Source organism: Salvelinus namaycush, chromosome 13, assembly GCF_016432855.1.
Source record: "Salvelinus namaycush isolate Seneca chromosome 13, SaNama_1.0, whole genome shotgun sequence".
Lineage (NCBI taxonomy): Eukaryota > Metazoa > Chordata > Actinopteri > Salmoniformes > Salmonidae > Salvelinus > Salvelinus namaycush.
In genome coordinates this window covers 41,960,131-41,973,413 of record NC_052319.1, presented here as the reverse complement: position 1 = coordinate 41,973,413, position 13,283 = coordinate 41,960,131, and the positions used below count along the sequence as shown (strand labels likewise).

The window sequence follows — 13,283 nt, the reverse complement described above, 5'->3', positions numbered from 1 at the left end:
CTCTGGAGAGCCCTGCGGTTGTGGGCGGTGCAGTTGCCGTACCAGGTGGTGATACAGCCCAACAGGATGCTCTCAATTGTGCATCTGTAAAAGTTTAGGTGATAAGACACATTTCGTCAGCCTCCTGAGGTTGAAGAGACGCTGTTGCGCCTTCTTCACCACACTGTCTGTGTGGGTGGACCATTTCAGTGTGTCGGTGATATGTACGCCGAGGAACTTAAAACGTTCCACCTTCTCCACTGCTGTCCCGTCGATGTGCTCCCTCTGCTGTTTCCTGAACTCCTTTGTTTTATTGACTTTGAGTGAGAGGTTATTTTCCTGACACCACACTCCGAGGGCCCTCACCTCCTCCCTGTAAGCTGTTGCGTCGTTGTTGGTAATCAAGCCTACTACTGTTGTGTCGTCTGCAAACTTGATGATTGAGTTGGAGGCGTGCATGGCCACGCAGTCATGGGTGAACAGGGAGTACAGGAGGGGGCTTTGCATGCACCCTTGTGGGGCCCCAGTGTTTCCTACCTTCACCACCTGGGGGTGGCCCGTCAGGAAGTCCAGGACCCAATTGCACAGGGCGGGGTTGAGACCCAGGGCCTCAAGCTTAATGATGAGCTTGTAGGGTACTAAGGTGTTGAATGCTGAGCTATAGTCAATGAACATCATTCTTACATAGGTATTCCTCTTGTCCAGATGGGATAGGGCAGTGTGCAATGTGATGGCAATTGCATCGTCTGTGGACCTATTGGGGCGGTAAGCAAATTGAATGGGTCTAGGGTGACATGTAAGGTGGAGGTGATATGATCCTTGACTAGTCTCTCAAAGCACTTCATGATGACAGAAGTGAGTGCTACAGAGCAATAGTCATTTAGTTCAGTTACCTTTGCATTCTTGGGTACAGGAACAATGGTGGCCATTTTGAAGCATGTGGGGACAGCAGACTGGGATAGGGAGGGATTGAATATGTCCGTAAACACACCAGCCAGATGGTCTACGCATGCTCTGAGGACGCGGCTCGGAATGCTGTCTGGCCCGGCTGCCTTTGGAGGGTTAACACGTTTAAATGTCTTACTCACGTCGGCCACGGAGAAAGAGAGCCCACAGTCCTAGAAGCAAGACGTCGGTGTCCGCGACGTGGCTGGTTTTCTTTTTGTAGTCCGTGATTGTCTGTTGACCCTGCCACATCCGTCTCACATCTGAGCGCTTGAATTGCGACTGCACTTTGTCTCAATACTGACATTTTGCTTGTTTGATTGCCTTGCGGAGGGAATGATTAGTCTTTTGGTATTCTGCAATATTCCCAGTCGTCTTGCCATGGTTAAATGCAATGGTACGCGCTTTCAGTTTTGCGCGAATGCTGCCTTCAATCGACGGTTTCTAGTTCGGGTAGGTTTTAATAGACAGTGGATACAACATCTCCTATACACTTCCTTAAAAACTCACTCACCGAATCAGCGTATACGTCAATATTATTCTCTGAGGCTACCCGGAACATATTCCAGTCAGCATGGTCAAAACAATCGTGGATTCCGATTGGTCAGACCAGCGTTGAATAGTTCTTAGCACGGGTACTTCCTGTTTGAGTTTCTTCCTATAGGAGTTACAGTAACAAGGTTCCAGTGTTTTTATAGCAACAATGGCCCAGTGTTTTTCCAGCGCGAGTGCTACAGTCGATATGCTGAAAGAATTTAGGTAGCCTTTTCCTCAAATTGGCTTTGTTAACTTTTTAGGGATAGGGGGCAGCATTTTCACTTTGGATGAATAGTGTGCTCAGAGTGAACTGCCTCCTACTCTGTCTCAGATGCTAATATATGCATATTATTATTACTATTGGATATAAAACACTCTGAAGTTTCTAAAACTGTTTGAATGATGTCTGTGAGTATAACAGAACTCATATGGCAGGCAAAAACCTGAGAAAAATCCAACCAGGAAGTGGGATATCTGAGGTTGGTCGATTTTCAACTCATCGCCTATTGAATTCCCAGTGGGATATGGATCTGTTTGCACTTCCTACGGCTTCCACTAGATGTCAACAGTCTGTAGAACCTTGAATGAAGCTTCTACTGTGATGTGGAGCTGAATAAGAGGGGAATGAGTCAGTGGTCTGGCAGAGAGACAGGTCCTGGTCATGCACATTCCACATGATATCGACTTGCGTTCCATTACTTCTATAGACACAAAGGAATTCTCCGGTTGGAACGTTATTGAATATGTATGATAACAACATCCTAAAGATTGATTCTATACTTAGTTTGAAATGTTTCTACGACCTGTAATATAACTTTTTGAAGTTTTCGTCCGAGGTTCGCCTGGACCTGGACAAGCGGGATATGTGTACTAAACAACGTGCTAACAAAAGTAGCTACTTGGACATAAATAATGGACATTATCGAACAAAACAACAATTTATTGTGGAACTAGGATTCCTGGGAGTGCATTCTGATGAAGATCATCAAAGGTAAGGGAATATTTATAATGTAATTTCGTATTTCTGTTGACTCCAACATGGCGGAGAAATTTTGTTTCTATCTGAGCGCCGTCTCAGATTATTGCATGGTTTGCTTTTTCCGTAAAGTTTTTTTGAAATCTGACACAGCGGTTGCATTAACAACAAGTGTATCTTTAATTCTATGTAAAACATGTATCTTTCATCAAAGTTTATGATGAGTATTTCTGTTATTTGATGTGGCTCTCTGCAATTTCACCGGATATTTTGGAGGCATTTCTGAACATGGCGCCAATGTAAACTGAGATTTTTGGGTATAAATATGCACATTATCGAACAAAACATACATGTATTGTGTAACATGATGTCCTATGAGTGTCATCTGATGAAGATCATCAAAGGTTAGTGATTCATTTTATCTCTATTTCTGCTTTTTGTGACTCCTATCTTTGGTTGGGAAAATGGCTGTGTTTTTTGGACTTGGCGGTGATCTAACATAATCATATGTTGTGTTTTCACTGTAAAGCATTTTTTTAAATCGGACACGATGGGTAGATTAACAAAATGCTTATCTTTCATTTGCTGTATTGGACTTGTTAACTTCTCTAGGGTAGGGGGCAGCATTCAGAATTTTGGATGAAAAGCATGCCCAAATTAAACTGCCTGCTTCTCAGGCCCAGAAGATATGATATGCATATAACTGGTAGATGTGGATAGAAAACACTCTACAGTTTCCAAAACTGTTAAAATAGTGTCTGTGAGTATAACAGAACTGATTTGGCAGGCGAAAACCTGAGAAAATCCATTCGGGAAGTAGTTTTTTGGGGGGGTTTTGTAGTTTTCTATTCAATGCCATTATAGTATCCATTGACTTAGGACTCAAATTGCAGTTCCTATGCCTTCCACTAGATGTCAACAGTCTTTAGAAATTGTTTCAGGCTTGTATTCCGAAAAATGAGGAAGTAAGAGCAGTCTGAATGAGTGGACCCTAAAGTGTCACAGAGCTTTTTCATGCGCACGACCGAGAGTGCCTTTCTTGTTTACCTTTTATATTGACGACGTTATTGTCCGGTTGAAATATTATCGATTATTTAGGCTAAAAACAATCTGAGGATTGAATATAATCATCATTTGACATGTTTCTATGAACTTTACGGATACAATTTGGATTTTTTGTCTGCCTGTTTTGACTGCATTTGAGCCTGTGGATTACTGAAGAAAACGTGCGAACAAATCTGAGGTTTTTGGATATAAAGAGACTTTATCGAACAAAAGGAACATGTATTGAGTAAATGAATGTCTGCTGAGTGCAACCATATGAAGATCATCAAAGGTAAGGGATTAATTTTATCTCTATTTCTGAATTGTGTAAGTCTTCTACTTGGCTGGTTACTGTTTGTAAAGATTTGTCTGCTGGGCTATGTTCTCAAATAATCGTAAGGTATGCTTTTGCCGTAAAGCATTTTTTAAACCTGACACCGTGGTTGGATTCACAAGAAGTTCATCTTTAAACCTATGTAAAATATGTTTTGTTTTTCTGAATTTTTATAATGAGTATTTCTGTATTTGAATTTGGCGCCCAGCAGTTTCACTGGCTGTTGAAGAGGTGGGACGCTAACGTCTCACGTACCCAAGAGAGGTTCATGTGTGAAAGTTACATATTTCAAACAAATATTTTTGAATTTCCCCGCGCTGCCTTTTTAGCGGAATGTTGTCGAGGGGTTCCGCTAGGAGAACGTGTGTCCTAGAAAGGTTAAAATCCCCAGCTACAATAAATGCAGCCTCAGGATGTATGTTTTCCAGTTTGCATAAAGTCCAGTAAAGTTCAGTGAAGTTCCTTGAGGGCTGTCGTGGTATCGCTCGTTGGATGTGACAGGGCTTGCAAACTATTACAGACTACAACGGGAAGCCCAGCCCAAGAGCTGCACAGTGACACGAGCATACCAGATGAGCTAAATTACTTCAAAGCTCGCTTCGAGGCAAGTAACACTGAAACATGCATGAGAGCATCAGCTGTTCCAGATGACTGTGTGATCACGCTCTCCGTAGCCAATGTGAATAAGACCTTTAAACAGGTCAACATTCACAAGGCCACAGGACCAGATGGATTACCAGGACGTTTACCCCGAACACGCGCTGACCAACTGGCACGTGTCTTCACTGACATTTTCAACCTCCCCCTGTCTGAGTCTGTAAAACCAACATGTTTCAAGCAGATCACCATAGTCCCTGTCCCCAAGAACACTAAGGTAACCTGCCTAAATGACTACCGACCCGTAGCACTCACGTCCGTAGCCATGGAGTGCTTTGAAAGGCTGGTCATGGCTCACATCAACACCATTATCCCAGAAACCCGAGACCCACTCCAATTTGCATACCACCCTAACAGATCCAAAGGTGATGCAATCTCTATTGCACTCCACACTGCCCTTTCCCATCTAGACAAAAAGGACACCCATGTGAGAATGCTATTCATTGACTACAGCTCAGCGTTCAATACACCCTCAAAGCTCATCACTAAGCTAAGGACCCTTGGACAAAACACCTCCCTCTGCAACTGTATCCTGGACTTCCTGACGGGCCGCCCCCAGGTGGTAAGGGTAGGTAACAACACATCCACCACGCTGATCCTCAACACGGGGGACCCTCAGGGGTGCGTGCTCAGTCCCCTCCTGTACTCCTTGTTCACTCATGACTGCACGGCCAAGCACAACTCCAACACCATCATTAAGTTTGCCGATGACACAACAGTGGTAGGCCTGATCACCGACAATGACGAGACAGCCTATAGGGAGGAGGTCAGAGACCTGGCCATGTGGTGCCAGGTCAGAAACCTCTCCCTCAATGTGATCAAGACAAAAGATATGATTGTGGACTACAGGAAAAGGAGGACCGAAGACGCCCCCATTCTCATCGACGGGACTGTAATAGAGCAGGTTGAGAGCTTCAAGTTTCTTGGTGTCCACATCACCAACAAACTAACATGGTCCAAGCACACCAAGACAGTCGTGAAGAGGGCACGACAAAACCTATTCCGCCTCAGGAGACTGAAAAGATTTGACATGGGTCCTCAGATCCTCAAAAGGATCTACAGCTGCATCATCGAGAGCATCCTGACTGGTTGCACCACTGCCTGGTATGCCAACTGCTCGGCCTCCAACCGCAAGGCACTACAGAGGGTAGTGTGTATGGCAAGTACATCGGCCAAGCACTTCCTGCCATCCAGGACCTCTATACCAGGCGGTGTCAGAGGAAGGCCCTAAAAATTGCCAAAGACTCCAGCCACCCTAGTCATAGAATGTTCTCTCTGCTACCGCATGGCAAGCGGTACCGGAGCACTACGTCTAGGTCCAAGAGACTTCTAAACAGCTTCTACCCCCAAGCCATAAGACTCCCAAACATCTAATCAAATGGCTACCCAGACTATTTGCATTGCCCCCACCCCTCCTCTTTTACACTGCTGCTACGCTCTGTTATTATCTATGCAACAGTCACTTTAATAACTCTACCTACAGTTGAAGTCGGAAGCTTGCATACACCTTAGCCAAATACATTTAAACTACGTTTTTCACAATTCTGACAATTAATCCTAGTAAAAATTCCCTGTCTTAGGTCAGTTAGGATCACCACTTTATTTTAAGAATGTGACATGTCTGAATAATTGTAGAGAGAATTCTTTATTTCAGCTTTTATTTCTTTCATCACATTCCCAGTGGGTCAGAAGTTTACATACACTCAATTAGTATTTGGTAGCATTGCCTTTAAATTGGTTAACTTGGGTCAAACATTTCGGGTAGCCTTCTACAAGCTTCCCATAATAAGTTGGGTGAATTTTGGCCCATTCCTCCTGACAGAGCTGGTGTAACTGAGTCAGGTTGTAGGCCTCCTTGCTCGCACATGCTTTTTCAGGTCTGCCCACATATTTTCTATGAGATTGAGGTCAGGGCTTTGTGATGGCCACTCCAGTGCCTTGACTTTGTTGTCCTTAAGCCATTTTGCCACAACTTTGGAAGTATTCTTGGGGTCATTGTCCTTTTGGAATACCCATTTGCGACCAAGCTTTAACTTCCTGACTGATGTCTTGAGATGTTGCTTCAATATATCCACATCATTTTCCTGCCTCATGATGCCATCTATTTTGTGAAGTGCACCAGTCCCTCCTGCAGCAAAGCACCCCCACAACATGATGCTGCTTGACGGTTGGGATGGTGTTCTTTGGCTTGCAAGCGCCCCCCTTTTTCCTCCAAACATAACGATGGTCATTATGGCCAAACAGTTCTATTTTAGTTTCATCAGACCAGAGGATATTTCTCCAAAAAGTAAGATCTTTGTCCCCATGTGCAGTTGCAAACCGTAGTGTGGCTTTTTTATGGCGGTTTTGGAGCAGTGGCTTCTTCCTTGCTGAGCGGCCTTTCAGGTTATGTCGATATAGGACTCGTTTTACTGTGTATATAGATACTTTTGTACCTGTTTCCTCCAGCATCGTCACAAGGTCCTTTGCTGTTGTTCTGGGATTGATTTGCACTTTTCGCACCAAAGTACGTTCATCTCTAGGATACCGAACGCGTCTCTTTCCTGAGCGGTATGATGGCTGCATGGTCCCATGGTGTTTATACTTGGTACTATTGTTTGTACAGATGAACGTGGTACCTTCAGGCGTTTGGAAAATGCTTCCAAGGATGAACCAAACCTTTTTTTCCCCATGATGTCAAGCAAAGAGGCACTGAGTTTGAAGGTAGGCCTTGAAATACATCCACAGGTACACCTCCAATTGACTCAAATTATGTAATTTAGCCTATCAGAAGCTTCTAAAGCCATGACAAAATTTTCTGGAATTGTGCAAGCTGTTATAAGGCACATTCAACTTAGTGCATGTAAACTTCTGACCCACTGGAATTGTGATACAGTGAAATAATCTGTCTGTAAACAATTGTTGGAAAAATTACTTGTGTCATGCACAAAGTAGATGTCCTAAAAGACTTGCCAAAACTAGTTTGTTAACAAGAAATTTGTGCAGTGGTTGAAAAACAAGTTTTAATGACTCCTACCTAAGTGTATGTAAACTTCCGACTTCAACTGTGCATGTACATATTACCTCAATTACCTCGAATAACCGGTGCCCCCGCACATTGACTCTGTTCCGGTACCCCCTGTATATAGCCTCGCTATTGTTATTTTACTGCTGCTCTTTAATTATTTGTTACTTGTATTTCTTTTTTTTCTTTTTTGTAAGGTATTTTATATATATATATTTTTTCTAACTGCATTGTTGGTTAGGGCTTGTAAATAAGCATTTCACTGTAAGGCATACCTGTTTTATTCGGCACATGTGAGAAATACAATTTGATTTGATTTGATATACATGGCTGTGACAATAACTGAAGAGAATTCTCTTTGGAAATAATACGGTCGGCATTTGATTGTGAGGAATTCTAGGTCAGGTGAACAAAAGGACTTGAGTTCCTGTATGTTGTTACAATTACACGATGAGTCGTTAATCATGAAACATACACCCCCGCCCTTCTTCTTCCCATAGAGACATTTATTGCTGTCGGTGCAATGCACTGAGAATTCAGGTGGCTGTACCGACTCCGACAGCATATCCCCAGAGAGTCATGTTTCCGTGAAACCGAGTATGTTACAATCCCTGATGTCTCTCTGGAAAGCAACCCTTGCCCTGATTTCGTCAACTTTGATATCTAGGGATGGACATTAGCGAGTAATATACTTGGAAGCAGTGGGGGTTTTGCACGCCTCCGAAGTCTGACTAGAAAACCGCTCCGACTCCCTCTCCTCCGGCGGCGTTGTTTTGGGTCGGCCTCTGGAATCAGTTCAAATGCCCTGGGTGGTGCGGACAAAGGATCCGCTTCGGGAAAGTCGTATTCCTGGTCGTAGTGCTGGTAAGTTAACGTCGCTCTGATATCCAATAGTTCTTGCTGGCTGTATGTAATAACACTTAAGATTTTCTGGGCTAACAAAGTAAGAAAAAATACATCAAAAAACGATTTACTGCAACGTTTCCTAAGGACTAGAAACGAAGGCAGCCCTCTCTGTCAACGCCATCGCAGAGTTGCTCTTTTTTCATAACATTTCTAACTGATTTTACTATACATTATACTACATTTATAACAGGGATACAGCTAACGCAATATACATATTGTTTGAATGTCCACAAAAAGAGGGCATTTTATCTTCAAATTATTTTTTGTGTGGCATGTTTTCCAGTAAACCCTGCTACTGTCTCTTATCTCTTCACAGCCCAATCCTCTTGTCTATCAGGCTAAGTCGGGAGAAGCTCACACAGCACCGCCAACACAACAGATCAGACAATTCACTACCAGGAACTTCAAACCTCCTCGACAGACAGACAGACAGACAGACAGACAGACAGACAGACAGACAGACAGACAGACAGACAGACAGACAGACAGACAGACAGACAGACAGACAGACAGACAGACAGACAGACAGACAGACAGACAGACAGACAGACAGACAGACAGACAGACGTATGGTAAGGTTTGTAATCTCCGAACACCAGAACCAAATAACACCTGCCCAAGCCAGCTACTAGAATTGTTAACATTTATGTTAAGAGTCTGTCACAAGAGACTCAGCGAGTGTGAGAAAGCCCTATCTACGCCGTGAGAAAAACCAGAGAACGTGTGAGGGACAGGATGACAGCCCTTCCCCCTTGTTCTCCAGGGACTGTTCATTCTTCCAGGGGGCCTGTTAACCAGATCTAGTAGTCAGAAGACAATACCAGCAGATCTGCTCAGGGCCTCCCACATCCCACAATTGCAGCGATGGAGCTAATTAAGGACCAGATTGTGCCAACCACTAGTTCCTCACCAACCATTCTATTGTGGCGAAGGAGCACCATATAATACTGAAACCCATACCTTATGTGAGGATCGCACACGCACGCAGACACACAACTTGGTGGAATTGTAAAGTAAATATGCATACCATTTACATATTAATCCACTCAGTGTATATTTGAGCTGTATTAGATCCCTGTTCCATTGCTCAAGGTCTCTGTGTTACAATGCAGCTCTATTATCAATAGCATTGTAGTGATGTCTACATCTTAAATGGGATAATACAGGAGAACATGAGAACGTACCCATGATGATGTGCATTGCAGTGGTAACAAGGTGCGATATGCCATGGAGAGAACACGTCACCGCGTCAGTGGAGCCTGGAGAAAAAGAGATGCAGAACAACATCAGTGGAATGCCATACACATGATATTGTCGTCAAACAATAAGTAGTTCTCAAAGGGGAAATGTCTACACCATCCAGGTATTTCTGCTATTTGCATTCACTCATTCTCCTATCAATTATCCTATTTACCAAACCTATGACTGAGCTTAATTATTGCAGAAGTAAGCCATCTGAATATAGCAAGCTATCACAATTCTCAATGACACAAAAGACAAGAAAGACTATTCAAACACAATGTATCCTACTATTTGTAGATGAGGTAGCTAGGGTTAATAATTAATTAATTCAACTTAATATTGTCTGGTGCCAATTAGGCTGAGTTTACCTTGCTGGCAGTGGTGGACAGGATAGAACAGGTGTCAGTGTGTTTGTATTGATTATAGACAGAGACAAACACACAGAACGGAGAGAGAGAGAGAGAGAGTAGGAGAGAGAGAGAGAGAGATTTACTGTATATACAGGGAGAGAGAGAGACAAAGCGTGAGACAAAGAGACAAAGGGGAGCGACAGAAAGAGAAAGAAAGGAGAGAAAGAGAGACAGATTTACTGTATATACAGAGAGAAAGAGAGAGAGACAGAGACAGAGGAAGTGAGCGAGAGAAAGATATGGAGAGAGAGATAGCAGAGAGATAGCAGAGAGAGAAAGAGAGAGCAGGTTGTCTCTGTCACTAGGTGAGTAGGCATTTCCTTTCAAGCTGCTATCTGCCATGTTGTTTGCTCAGATTAACAGGATATGAGAACTGATGTCTGTAAAGGAGTATAGTACAGACAGATAGGACAGGCTGGGTGGGTGGCTGGGTGGGTGAGTGAGTGGCTGGGTGAGTGAGTGAGTGAGTGAGTGAGTGAGTGAGTGAGTGAGTGAGTGAGTGAGTGAGTGAGTGAGTGAGTGAGTGAGTGAGTGAGTGAGTGAGTGAGTGAGTGAGTGAGTGAGTGAGTGAGTGAGTGAGTGAGTGAGTGAGTGAGTGAGTGAGTGAGTGAGTGGCTGGGTGGGTGGGTGGGTGGGTGGGTGGGTGGGTGGGTATGGCTGGCTGGCTGGCTGGCTGGCTGGCTGGCTGGCTGGCTGGCTGGCTGGGTGGCTGGGTGGGTGGGTGGTTGGGTGGGTGGGTGGGTGGGTGGGTGGGTGGGTGGGTGGGTGGGTGGGTGGGTGGGTGTTCGGGTGGGTGGCTGGCTGGCTGGGTGGGTGGGTGGGTGGGTAGGTGAGGGATTGACTTGTTCCTCCTCTCCTATGAAATGCGGTAGAGGCCTGGACAGCACAGAGCACGGAATACAGGGGTGATGCTCAGACAGCTTGGCTACCGATAGATATTATATAGTGCTGACCTCTGACCTTCCAGTTCACTGCTACTATTACACTGTTACTGTAACAAAGTTGTTCCCAATGATACGATTTGTTTTATAGTGATCTAGATCTTCATTGTTACAATTATTCATTCAATGTATTGATTGGACTATGTTTAGATGCTGAGGCGTAAGCATTGTAATGGCATATTAACTAATCATTTGCATAGTGTGATTCATCTATTCTTTACTCCGTTGCATGGAATGTTTTTGTCCCTTATAATCCAATATATCTATAGTGCAGATAAATACCACATGAGATTTCCCTAATACTACAACGGAACTAGTGTAGATGATATAATGTAGTATTTTCCATCATCAGTTGTGTTTACATCTATTGTTCCTAGCCATTGTTGTGTGTGGTGCTCATATTATCAACAGCGATTGTAATTCCATAATTCACCCTCGTTAATTTCCCCTTCCCAAAAGGCACACACACTTCCTCATACATACAACAGCATGACGGATGAAGAGAGCTAACATGCAGGAGGAGGGGAGGAAGAGAGACAGAGAAGGAAAAGAGAGAGACAGAGAGACATAGAGACAGAGAGAGAGAGAGAGAGAGAGAGAGAGAGAGAGAGAGAGAGAGAGAGAGAGAGAGAGAGAGAGAGAGAGAGAGAGAGAGAGAGATTGTGTGTGTGTGTGTGTGAGAGAGAGAGAGAGAGAGAGAGAGAGAGAGAGAGAGAGAGAGAGAGAGAGAGAGAGAGAGATTGTGTGTGTGTGTGTGTGTGTGTGTGTGTGTGTGTGTGTGTGTGTGTGTGTGAGAGAGAGAGAGAGAGAGAGAGAGAGCGAGAGAGCGAGAGAGCGAGAGAGAGAGAGAGAGAGAGAGAGAGAGAGAGAGAGAGAGAGAGAGCGAGAGAGCGAGAGCGAGAGAGAGAGAGAGAGAGAGAGAGAGAGAGAGAGAGAGAGAGAGAGAGAGAGAGAGAGAGAGAGAGAGAGAGAGAGACCCTAAACAGAGAGTACACAGTGGCAGAATACCTGACCACTATGACTAACCCAAACTTAAGGAAAGGTTTAATTATGTACAGACTCAGTGAGCATAGCCTTGCTACTGAGAAAGGCAACCGTAGGCAGATCTGTCTCTCAAAAGAAGACAGGCTATGTGCACAGTGCCCACAAAATGAGGTGGAAACTGAGCTGCACTTCCTAACCTGCTGCCAAATGTATAACCATATAAGAGACACATATTTTCCTCAGATTACACAGATTCACAAAGAATTCGAAAACAAACCCTATTTTGATAAACTCCCATATCTACTGGGTGAAATACCAGTGTGCCATCACAGCTGCAAGATTTGTGACCTGTTGCCACAAGAAAAAGGCGATGAGTGAAGAGCAAACACCATTGTAAATACAACCCATATTTAAGTTTATTTATTTTCCCTTTTCTACTTGAACTATTTGCACATAATATGACATTTGAAATGTCTTTATACTTATGGAACTTTTGTGAATGTAATATTTACTGTTCATTTTTATTGTTTATTTCACTTTTGTTTATTATCTACCTACTTCCCTTGCTTTGGCAATGTTAACATATGTTCCCATGCCAATAAAGCCCTTTAATTGAATTGAATTGAGAGAGAGAGAGAGAGAGAGAGAGAGAGAGAGAGAGAGAGAGAGAGAGAGAGAGAGAGAGAGAGACAGAGAGAGAGAGAGAGAGACAGAGAGAGAAAAAAAATGTCCTTGGAAGTGTGTCAGGCACTTCTGCAGAACAATTAACTTAATTAAGCAGACATCATGAATATTCATAATCTCATTAATGTCTCCCCGCCCCTATCCGGGCCGGCAGATGAATTGGATGCAATGACTCGCTAGTCTAGTCAAGCATGACAGAGAGAGAGAGAGAGAGAGAGAGAGAGAGAGAGAGAGAGAGAGAGAGGGGGGGGGGGGATAGATAGAGAGAGAGGAGGGAGAGAGAGAGAGAGAGAGAGAGAGCGAGAGAGAGAGAGAGAGAGAGAGAGAGAGAGAGAGAGAGAGAGAGATGGGAGACTTAGGAGAGACTCAGGAAGGGGAAACTAACGGCACCAACATTGGAATTTCAAAGAAATTAACAGTCCCCCTGAAAGCCTTTAAACCAGTCAAATTAATTAGAATTCCGGAGCTTCTACGCTATACATACAAAACAGCTGTATAAAAATAAAATAAAGTAAAACGTTTTATTGTCACATACACCCAATTGGTGCAGTGTATAATAGGCTAGTATATAGAAATGATAGCTTGATTAGCATGCACAACGCATTAAGTAGCCCATATTTTTAAGATACAAAAATGTATT

The 13,283-nt window shown here is 43.7% G+C and overlaps 1 pseudogene; it reads right to left on the bottom strand.

Moving 5' to 3' along the window:
- LOC120058142 overlaps positions 1-13,283 on the bottom strand; it is an 86,290-nt pseudogene that overhangs the window by 9,126 nt on the left and 63,881 nt on the right.